The 12,404-nt window shown below is 36.4% G+C and overlaps 2 non-coding genes across 2 annotated transcripts; one reads left to right on the top strand and one right to left on the bottom strand.

Annotated features, from left to right (window-relative positions):
• Nucleotides 1-407: 407 nt before the first annotated feature.
• Nucleotides 408-514, top strand: LOC131178959 (small nucleolar RNA R71). Its single transcript, XR_009147966.1, has one exon. It is a non-coding gene; the product is annotated as a small nucleolar RNA R71 (small nucleolar RNA).
• An 11,401-nt stretch (nucleotides 515-11,915) lies between these two features.
• On the bottom strand, nucleotides 11,916-12,022 carry LOC131178825 (small nucleolar RNA R71). Its single transcript, XR_009147834.1, has one exon. It is a non-coding gene; the product is annotated as a small nucleolar RNA R71 (small nucleolar RNA).
• Between the last annotated feature and the right edge of the window lie 382 nt (nucleotides 12,023-12,404).

The raw sequence follows: 12,404 nt of genomic DNA, 5'->3' as shown, positions 1-12,404 counted from the left end.
TTATCATGCCTATAGGATATAATTCCTAAAGGCATAGTTCAGTTGCTCTGAAAAAGGATTATTGTAATAATTGTACTTTGAACTTTGATGTCCTCTTCCACACTGATCATAGATCAAGTTATTAGCTCTAACAACGTTAGCATTCAACCTATCTAACCTCTTTGTTAGCTGATCAAATTAAGCATTGATCATGCTCAATGCATCCAGTAAAAGTACTCCAGCTGATTTTCTTGTGTCTCCTCTTTCATTGGCTCACTTAAAGTTGTGGTAGGCAACTTGTTCAAGGAGATTGCACTCCTTATTTATTGTCTTTTTTTATTGGATCTCCATCAGCTACTGAATCAATGGTGCTCCTTGTTGATGGTAGTAACCCATTATAAAAATTTTGAATAAGCAATCAATTTTGAATGCCATGGTGTGGGCACTCCCTCTAAAGATTTATGTACCTCTCCCATGCATCATAGAGAGATTCATAATCCCTTTGCTAAAATGTATTAAGTTTAGTGTGAAGTTTAGCTGTCTTCCTAAGTGGAAAATATGTAGCTAAGAAAGCTTGTGACAGATCATCCCATATAGTGAATGAACCGACAAGCTGAGATAGTAACCACTTCCTTGTTCTTTCCTTAAGAGAGAATGGAAATGCTATTAGGCGAATGGCATCTTTAGAAACCTCATTCATCTTGAATATATCACATAAAACAAAGAAACATTGGAGGTGGAAATGCGGATCTTCTAATGGAGAACCCCCAATTTGGCCTTATTAAATCATCTGAAGCCATGTTAGTTTCAACTCAAAGTTGTTAGCGGCTACTCTAGGTCATGTTACACTTGGTTGAAATCCTTCAATGTTAGGTGAACCATAGTCTTTCAAAGGCTTGGTCTCCTACTCTGCCATTTTTGAAGATTCAGTCTCTTGTTCCTTCTTCTCCCTTTTAATGGCTTTTAGAGTTCTGCCTATTTCTAGATCTAATTCAAGCAATTCCTCCTCTGGTTTAATTATGGTTATAAACTAAACAAAAATTCCTGAAAAGCAACAAAACAAAGCACAGTGAGGTATAATAATTAAAACAAAATGTCTAAATTAGTTAAATTGCCTATTGCTCAATATCAAAGCACTGATCCCTAGCAAGGACGCAAAAAACTTATTATGCAAAATTCTGCAAGTGTACAGATCATTAAAAGTAATAAGGTGATGAGTGAGTATTATTCCTATGAGGACCATGTTGAGTATTAAACTAAATAGCAATTACAATTATCTAGATGATAGAATTATAGAAAAATAGTAATTAAATCTAAATTAAATGAAATAAAATCTAAAGCAATTAACTAAACTTGAATATCAATTAAATAAAAGTATACAAGAGTTAGGGGTTCACACTTTCATTAATTATAGACCTAATCCAATTCATTCAATACATGGGAAATTATTACTTTTAAGGAAATTAATCCTAAGTTACCTTAATTCCTCTCTCAAGATTGTATTTTAATTAACTTAAACCCTACTTTCGTAGCGATTAAATTAATTAAAACCTATTATGTTCTTTAATTAATTGTTAGATCCACATAGAATTTTAGTTGTAACACCCTCCTTACCCGATCTACAGTGTAGCCGAGCAAAGGAATGCCACATTCTGTGCCAAAGAACCTAACCTTATTTTATTCAATTGATGATCAATTTAATTCCATTATAATTTAATTAAGAAAATTTTAAATGGAAACTACAAAAGTTTCCCCATATTATTAATATTTTACCTGTTAAAGAATTATCCTATAAAAATTATCCATATTGGAAAATCTCAAATTTATAACAATTTCAAAATTACAACTCATATTCCCTTGTCTATTCACATCCATTTTTATACATAAATTTTCTTCGTTACATTCATTTACAAAATGTGTACGTTTATCATACATCTCAAAATTAAATCACAAACTTTGTGTTTAATTACAATACACAAGATCTTGCACTACTGTGGGCCAATGATCTCTACTAGAATAATGTGCTGAGGTGGCAATGATCGCTACTGCAGATCAGTCCAAAATCCCTATCCAAAGTCTACTGGGTCCTATTGCCTGGACTTGCACGAGGAGAAACCATCATGCTAAGTATTTCTGCTTAGTGGTGCACTAACATAATTAAAAGTATAATATACAAACAAAAAATAATTCTTCATGCTTGTATGAAATAAGGAAAATGCACACTTAAATATTCATAAATTATTTAAAAGAATATAGATTTCATAACATCAAAATTCTGTAGTAATTTCATTTGTTTTACTACGTAACGATTTTGAATAACTTTCACAATATTTTCTCTCGTTTTCTCATATTTTCATATTTTCACAATCTTTAGAAATATTTACTTTCATAGGATCTTTCATTTTCTTTATTTCGATATTCAACTTTCTTAATTTATTTTGGTGCCCAAAGTAATCTTTAACAAGACTGTTTGGACTGGATACACGGGTTTTACTAGCGCTGGACACTTAGTGCCTCTAGCCGTCATATCATCGGACACATCGGTGCCTGCTGGGTATGCAAAATAATTAGGCACAAAAGCCATGGGAATAATCATATCGGACACTCGGTGTCTGCCAATGATTATTCAAAGCAATCATGAATAAGGGATAACCATATCGGATACTCGATGCCTGCCAATGGTATTCGGGCATAGAAGTCATGGGCACTACTGCTAATCTCATCTCTTCTTGGTATGCCAATCTATCCAACCCTTGCATTACTGTCTAGGCATACTCGTGCTAATTTATTATCACTAGCAATTCAATTTTCTTATTATTTCATCATTTCGTTATCATTCTTTCATCATTCCATCAACATCTCATTCATCACGGGAACATAGGTCTCAAATACAATTTCACATGCCAATCATGCTTAACATACCATTGGCATTAATCACAATTCACATTTTAAACAATTATGCTTACATTTCATAAATTTCAGATTTGGTACCTCAACTTCCTTAATAAATTTGGCTAAGGTATAGTAGGAATTAGGCCATACATTCTTCATAAGAATTGTAGATCTATGTCTTATATTTATTTTGGCTTTGGAATCATTCAATTTGCATTTGTGTAGCTTGAGTTATAGCCATTTTTCCAAAACTGTTCCGGTGATCAAATTTCAGTTTTTCAGGTCACTTCCAGAATCTAGACAGATTTCTGAACTCAATTTGTCAAGAAAATTTGAATAGGTTATAGTTATAATTTAGCATCATAGTCCTCATATGAATTATTCTTCTATATCTTAAGATTACACAGATTCAATAATTACTTAATTTTGAGTTTTATAGAGTGAGTTATGCTCAATTTAGTGCGTACTATTTATTTAGTCATTTTTTAGGATTTCAGTTTTGCATTGTCAGATTCCAACCATAATTCAGGTATCTTTCAGCTAGTTTCAGGTCAAGCGTTCTTCATGAAAATTTTAGTATATTGTCTTATCTTTAATTTGCCTTTGGTTTTACGTCAATTGGAATTATATAGCTCAAGTTATAAGCATTTAATCCCACTGGACTTAGGCTGTCCAAATTCATACTTAATGCACAATACCAATTCATTTAATTTCTTCACCATATAATTAATGTTTCTCAATAAATATATATCAACTAATCATAATACAAGCATAATAGTATTAAATAGGCTTCATACAATGAAAACCCTAATTGTATAAAACCCTAACTTAATTAGCAATAGCTTTCAAAACTCATAGAATTTCTTAGCACTAACTTTAATTATAAGTCCTAATCAATCTCAATCAACCTTCAATTCACCAAAACCTTGACTCTCCTTCTTGTTCTCCCAAACTGAAATCCCTTCCTTCAATAACATCCATAATTTCAATCAATATTCATAGTAATCTTCACAATCAAACTTGAATTCCATTCATTCACAACTAACTAAGCTTAAATCATAACTTACCTCAATTGGTCAACAATTTTTCTTCACTGATCTTCCAAATAATCCTTGCTTGATTTCTTCAAATCAAAGCTTAATACAAGGTTTTTTTATTAATTTCCTATAAAAATTATAGAGGAATTCACGTGTTTAAAACTTGGAAAATGAAGCTTTAATGGAAAAAGAGAGAGAGAGAGAAGGACGGCAAAGGGATGGGAAAAAGAAGATGATGGAGATGAGATGATAGTGGTGATGAGGTGTATTAATGAGGTGTCCCCTTAATTAATATTCTTTTCTTATTTGTTACATAAATAACTAAATAAATATAATTATAATTCTAATTCTAATTATTACAATACAATAATTCCATTTACGTCCTCATTAAATTTCCGTACTACTTTCGGTTAATTAAATCCTATTTCGATACATCAATATCACTTAATTTAATTGATATTTCGGTCAAAAGTCAACTCTTCAAATGAATTAACCAAAATGCCATTCATTAGGTTATAGTCCATCTTTTTCAATAATACATATTAAGTCTATAACCCGATGGTCACTTTGGTTTTTATTCTACTTATCTTAATTAATTTACATCTCATTTTTAATCCTGAAGCTGGCTTTGAATAATACTATTCATAGACCGAAAATAGTACTATTCAGAGCTCAAAATTGTCGGGACGTTACAACTCTTCCCCTCTGAAAAGAAATTTCGTCCTTGAAATTTATCTGATGTAAACAGCTGATACTTTTGCTTCATTGTCTCCTTGCTCTCCGAAGTGGCTTCCTCTGTGTTATGGTGTCTCCAAAGCATCTTTACTAATGGAATCTTCTTATTCCACAATTCCTTGATTTCTCGAGCTAAGATTTTTACTGGTTTCTCTTCATATGTCAAATCTAGCTGCACATCAATTGCCTCCGCTGATATGACATGTGAAGGATCTGATCTATACCTCCTTAGCATCGAGACATGAAATACATTGTGGATCTTATCAAATTCTGATGGTAAAACTAGCCTATAGGCTACCGGACCCACACGTTTGGTGATTTCGTATGGATCGATAAACCTCAGGCTTAACTTACCATTCTTTTCAAATCTTAACACCTTTTTCCATGGTGACAACTTGAGGAAAACTTTATCTCCGACTTCATATTTTATGTCTTTTCTTTTTAAATCCGCATATGACTTTTGTCTATCTAAGGCAACTTTCAAGTTAGCTCTGATCACCTTTACCTTCTCCTTAGTCTGTTTCACCAAATCTGGCCTCACAATCTTATCTTCACCCAATTTTGTTCAGCATAAGGGTGTCCTGCACTTTCTCCCATACAATACTTCACAAGGGGCCATCTTTATACTTGCTTGATAACTATTATTATATGCAAACTCTGCTAATGGGAGATACCTGTCCCAATTTCATTCAAATTCCATAACACAACTTCTTAAAATATCCTCAAGTATCTGACTGCTCATCTGTTTGAGGATGAAAAGCTATGCTATAATGTAAATGTGTACCCAAGACTTCTTGTAACTTCTTCCAAAACCTGGATGTAAAGCTCGGGTCTTTGTCTGATGTGATCGATACTGGAACCCAATGTAACTGAACTATCTCACTTATATATAATTCTGCTAACTTCTCTAGTGAGTAGTCAGTTTTAACTGGTAGGAAGTGAGCTGACTTCGTCAATCTGTCTACTATTACCCACACTGCATCATGCTTTTTCTGTGCAAGAGGTAGACTAATGACAAAATCCATTGTCATACTGTCCTATTTCCACTTAGGTAAAGCTATAAGTTGTAGCAAACCAGATGAAACTTTGTGCTCTACCTTAACCTGCTGACATATCAGGCATCTAGTCACATAATTAACAATGTCCTTCTTCATACCATGCCACTAATAATGAGACTTCAAATCACGATGCATCTTCGTACTCCCGGGGTGCATAGCATAAAAGCTACTGTGTGCCACTTTTAAAATGCTCTTCTTCAATTCTTCATCATCCAGCACACATATTCTTCCTTGGTAGTATAAGCACCCATCTTCCTTTATCTCATACCCATTCTCCTTCCCCTCTTTGATTCAGCCCATAATGGTCATCAACTTCTCATCTAGCTCCTACACTTTTTGCACCTGCTGTAGTAAACTCAGTTTTATTTACAATTCGGCTAATATAGCCCCATATTGTGCCAAAGCCAAGTGAGCATTCAAAGTCCTTAATGTCACCAATGACTTTCTACTAAGTACATCTGCCACCACATTTGCCTTTCCAGGGTGATAGTCAATAACATAATTGCAATCCTTTAAGAACTCAATCCATCTTCTCTGCCTCAGGTTGAGTTCCTTCTAGGTTAGCAAATATTTAAGACTTTTGTGATCCGTGTAGATATAACACTTTTTACCATATAAGTAAAGCCTCCATATCTTCAATGTGAATACAATTGCCGCCAATTCAAGATCGTGGGTAGGGTAATTCTTTTCATGTGGTTTTAGCTGCTTAGAAGCATAAGCAACAACATTTCCTTCTTACATTAGAATGCACCCAAGCCCATTATGCGAGGCATCACTATAGACCACAAAGTCTCTCCCTGATACTGGTTGTGTCAACACTGGCGCTTCAGTAAGCATAACCTTCAATTTCTCAAAACTAGCTTGGCACTTATCATTCCAGTCAAACTTCACTTGGGATCCACTCTAATCCCATCAGCTGATACTATGTGTCAAAGGAAAGAAATCTCATTCAACCAGGATTTACACTTGGATAACTTAGCATACAACTTCTTCTCCTTCAAGGTTGCAATACAATCCTCAACTGTTTATCATGCTCATTCTGGTCCTTGGAATACACTAGTAGATAATCAATAAAGACCACTACAAATCGATGCAAATAGGGTGAAAGATACGGTTCATAAGGTCCATGAATGCCGCTGGTGCATTTGTCAATTCGAATGGCATCAACAAAAATTCATAATGCCCATAGCAGGTCCTAAATGTAATCTTAGGTATATCCTGTAACACCCTAGGCAAATCCCACATCGGCAAAACACGGGAGAGATGCTGGGTTTATAAGTTGGTGGTTTGTAACCCCTAGTGACTTGTTTTAAAACCGTGAGGGCTTCGGCCCAGAGCGGACAATATCACTAGTGGGCCGGGCCATTACATTTGTGGTATCAGAGCCGCTCCGCGTGTAACCTTGGGCGATGGTGGGGCAAACCTCAGCGAGGATGCTGAGTCCTATAAGGGGGGTGGATTGTAACACCCTAGGCAAATCCGACATCGACAAAACATGGGAGAGATGCTGGGTTTATAAGTTGGTGGTTCGTAACCCCTAGTGACGCGTTTTAAAACCGTGAGGGCTTCAGCCCAGATCGGACAATATCACTAGTGGGCCGGGCCATTACACATCCGCCTCCTTTACCCTTAGCTGATGATACCCCGATCTGAGATCAATCTTAGAGAAAACACCTGCTCCCTTTAACTGATCAAATAGATCATCTATCCTGGGCAAAGGTTATTTTTTCTTTACCGTTACTTTATTCAATTACCAATAATCTATACACAATCTCAATGTCCCATCCTTCTTCTTTACAAACAACACCAGTGCTCTCCATGGCGACACGCTAGGGCGTATAAATCCCTTATCTAACAGTTCTTGCAACTGTATTTTCAACTCCTTTAATTCCGTTGTGCCACCTATAAGGAGCAATCGATATTGGTGCTGTACCTGACATCACTTCAATCGCAAACTCTACTTCTTTTTCCGATGGTAAACCAGGCAATTCCTTTGGAAACACATATGAAAAGTCACATACAATGGGTCTTGGAGACTAGATCCAGCCTTCCTGGTATCAACCACATGTGCTAGGTATGCTTCTCAGCCCTTTCTTATCAGTTTCCTAGCTACTTTGGCCGATATGACATTGGAAAGGTAGCCGGTCTTTTCACCCACAACTGTCACTTCTTCATTACTGGCAGTTTTCAAGGTGATCTACTTCAACCGATAATCTACCATTACTTAATAACGCGATAACCAATCCATCCCCAGTATCGTGTCAAATTCATGGAATGGCAACTCAATCAAGTCAGCCAAGAACTCATGTCCCTGAATTCTTAAGGGGTAACCCTTATAGACCTTATTCACCACTACACTATGGCCTAAAGGGTTAGTAACTAAAATGTCTTGTTAAATCTCATCTATCTGAACTCCTCTCTCCACAGGCAAAGTAATACAAATATGTGTGGATCTTAGGTCTACTAATGCATACATAGACATGTCATAGAGAAAGAAAGTACCCCGGATCACGTTGGGCGCATCCTGCTCCTCTCGGGCTTTCATAGCATAGGCACATACCGGTGCCTTGGCCTTTGGTCTCTCCATTATCTCAGAAGCAGCTCTTTGTGAACTATTTGCTACCTCCATCCTACTGGGTCTCCTACCCCTTTGGGTTGCAGGGGCGGATCTCTCAATCTATGCTGGAGTAGTAGAAGCTCTCCCTCGGGGGCAATCTCTCTAAAAATGATCTATGGCCCCACATTTTAAGCAACCCCCAGTCAAGTACCAGTACTATCCTCTATGTCTCTTACCGCAGTGACTTCATGTGGCTGGGGCTGCTCCTCAGGTTACTATCCCCAGAGAAGTAGCCACTGATGTTGCTGACTAGCCTCTCCTAGGTATAGTCTGTGATTTTAGCCTCTGTGATTGGCTCTAGCTCTGGGATCCCCTAGGCCTCTTACTAGCTATGGTTGAGGAGCTAAATTGCCTTGGGACTCTCTTATACTATCTGTCTCTACGGCTCTGCTCACTGTCTCTGACCCTCTCCATATTCAGAGCCGCCTCCACAATCTAAGAAAAATTTGTAATTTGAAGTGCCGTAATATGGAGCTTCACATTATCATTCAGCCCCTCCTCAAACTTATGACATCTGTCTCTACCTTAGTGGGTACAACCTCGCAGGCATAATGGTTCAACCGCATAAACTCCTGCCCATACTCTGATACCGTTAGTTGTCTCTACCTCAAACTAATGAACTCCCTCCTCCTAGCCTCTAGATATATGTGGCTGATGTACTTTTTTTCTGCACTCAGCCGAAAAGTACTCCCATTTCACTTTCGCTGGCTTCACTACCCTGGACATTGTGTCCTACCACTGGTAGGCATCCTCTTGAAGAAAGGAGACTGCACTCTCTAAACTCTGATTTGGAGTGCAGTGTAGCTATTGGAGAACCAGCTCTGTCCTCTCTAGCCAGTGCTCGGTGATAGTCAGATTATCATCTTTCTTACCCTTAAAGTTGATAGCCCCATACTTCCTTAACTTCTCTAAGTGGGACCTCTGTGGGGATCAAGCTCATGGAATAGCTCCTGACTGTCAAGCATCTCACCATCCGCTCAAAAATATCTCACGAGCCGGCTTGCATCGCTCGGCTATTGCCTTTCTCCTACCTCCACTAGAACTAGTAGGAGCATGGCTCTCTACCTCCTTTTCCATCGGTTAAGGGAATTCGGGCTTGGTGGGGTCGGACTCCATATTAACCTATAATAGACACGAGAATAGATCTGCATTAGTATCACCTTGACTTTTAATGAATGCAATGCATGACTGTACTCTATGTCCTTCTGATGCATACATTTTGCATAATCATTTAGGTTTAATTTCATAGCCATTTTATTTGATTATTAGTCACTTTTAGCTAATTTCATTAGTTATTTAGTTAGTTTTTCATAATTGTCAATTTTGGATTAATTTGTAAATTTTACTTTGTTTTGTAGGAAAAATGGTGTTTTTGGAAGGACTAAAAAGAAATTTTGCCATTGAGGAGTGATCTCTACAGCCAAAGATGTCAAAAACAAGTTTGAAAGTTGAAATATGCATTGGCCAAATTACGCATAACTTGCCGCATAAGTTATGCAGATCTGCATAAGGAGAAGAAACACTGTTCCAATACCTGCCGAATTGTGCATAAGGAGAGTGCATAAGGAGAGTGCATAGCTTATGCAAATTCATGCCTCCCTTATGCAATCTCACGGAATTGTGCATAACTTATGTGCCTGGTCATGCAGTTTCGCCTAAGTGAGCCAGAAACCAGCCGAAAACTGCATAAGGGACTGCATGACTTATGCAGTCCACTTATGCAGTCCCACAAAGATTTCATTAATGAGCTGGCAGAAGATTCCCTCAGAAAATCTCTCCTCAAACACACCATTTTAGGGCTTCATGTCAGAAAATGTTATAAATAGCCTCATTTCCCATTTTAGAAAGGGAGGAGAAAAGAGAGGAAGAAAGAAAGGAAGAGGAGAAAAAGGAGCAGGGAGCAGCTGAAGAGTCACAATCATTTTCCACACCATTTCCAACCAGATTTGGAGATTTCTTTCTTTTCTTACATTTTTCCTACATTTCTAGTGTTGAGCTTTTTGTTTCTTAGCTTAGATTAAAGTTTTATTTCCATATTAATTCACAATATCTTGTAAATATTATGGATAGTGAGTAGTTTTACTTAGATTCTGAAGTAAGGGATGTAATATTTGAGATATTTTGTGGATTTTGATTGGGTAATCCATATTTTGTGGTCTTAATGAGTTTTATTCATTTCTTGTGTGCTTAATGACATGCTTAATGTAGGATCCCATTAAGTGATGTTCTTAATCCATGGTTGAGGCACCGAAAGGAGAAAACTTTGTGATAGATAATCAAGAAATTGGACTTAATTAACTTAGATCTAGAAATAGACTAAGGATTAAGAGGATTTACAGATTAATTAAGGAACTTAATGGGTCTTAATTAACTTTAACTCCACGAAAGTAGGATTAGATTGATTAAGACACTCTTTGTCCCACTCGAAAGGGTATTCAAAGAATTTAAGAATTAATCTCCTTAAAACCCATAAGTTTCACAAGATTAGATAACCAATTTAAAATCCCAAAATAGCTTGAATATGAAATCCCGAACTCTGGAATCGCCTTTTTTTATCATTGTTAGTTTCTAATTGAATTTAATTACTTACCATTTTAAATCTTGCCATATTTGAATTTGCTTATTTTAATTTGATGCAAATTTAGTTAAATCATTACATAGTTGAATAGATTATTAATTTTGCACATATAGATTTCATACTCCAATACCCATCAATTTATTACTTTAATTTCAAAAATAGTAAAAAATAGTTCAATTTAGTCAACTTTTTATATCAAAAATTCAATCATTAACACAACTCCTCGTGGGAACGATATCTTTTCTATATTACTTGTACGACCCGTGCACTTGCGGTTGGGCCACATCAAGTTTTTAGCGCCATTGCCAGGGAGTTGTTTGTTTAAGATTGAATTCTTGATTATTTTAGTTGTTTATAGTTTTATCTTTGTTATCTTTTCATTTTGTGTTTGTTTGTTCTTTTTCAGGTACTTTTAATCTTTTATGAGAAGAGCTAGAAGCACAAGTGACACATCCTTATTGTATAATCCTGAAATTGAGAAATTTTGTAAAGCCAACAAGAAAGAAACCAGAAGAAGAAAAGAAGCATTGAGAGAAACTGAATTAGAAGCAGACATGGCTGATGAAAGAATTAGAATTGGTGGTAATGTTAGAAATGATCAAAACAATGAAAATGCAGCCCAAGGTGAAGAAGTTGTAAATGCTAATGTGCCTAGGGGAAGTATGATGGATCATGCTTTTCCTCGTTTTGATGACTTGAGAGAGAGTATAGCAAGACCAAGAATTGATGCAAATAGCTACAAGATGGATTTTGGAGTTCTTCAAATGATTCAAAATTCTCAATTTGGGGGACATCCTTCTGAAAATCCACACACACATCTAAAGAAGTTTGCTATGATTTGTGATATGCAAAAACAACCTGGAGTATCTGATGATGCAGCAAGATTGAAGCTATTCCCATTCTCTTTGAAAGATAGAGCATTGGATTGGCTTGATTCTTTACCTCACAACTCCATTACAAATTGGGAGCAACTCACTGATGCATTTCTTGCACAATATTTTCCACCTGGAAAAACTCAAGAATTGAGGAATCAAATGACAGCTTTCAGACTAAGAGAAGATGAAACTCTCTATGAATCATGGATGAGATGGAAGGAATTAGAAAGACAATGCCCACATCATGCCATTCCAAAATGGATGATAAACCAGAATTTTTACACCAATGTTACTCCTGTAATTAGAGGAATCATTGATGCTCAAACAGGAGGAGAATTTATTATGAAGCATGAAGATGAAGCTTATGAGCTATTGGAGAAAATTGCAAAGAATACTCATCTTTGGAGTAGTCCAAGAGGACCAGCTCCAACTCAGAAGAGGCAAGCTGCTGGAATGTATGACCTTGATCCATTTAACATGATTCATGAAAAGTTTGATGCACTTACAAATGTCTTGGCTAAGAAGATGGAAGATTTAAGTATGTTGGTTAGTTCATCATCATCATCTGGAAGTTCACAACAAGTTGCTTATGCAGAGGGAACTACCAGCTGTGGAGTAGACTATGGAGAGCAA

This window comes from Hevea brasiliensis, chromosome 3 (assembly GCF_030052815.1).
Source record: "Hevea brasiliensis isolate MT/VB/25A 57/8 chromosome 3, ASM3005281v1, whole genome shotgun sequence".
Classification (NCBI taxonomy): Eukaryota; Viridiplantae; Streptophyta; class Magnoliopsida; order Malpighiales; family Euphorbiaceae; genus Hevea; species Hevea brasiliensis.
This window is presented reverse-complemented; position numbering and strand designations above follow the sequence as displayed.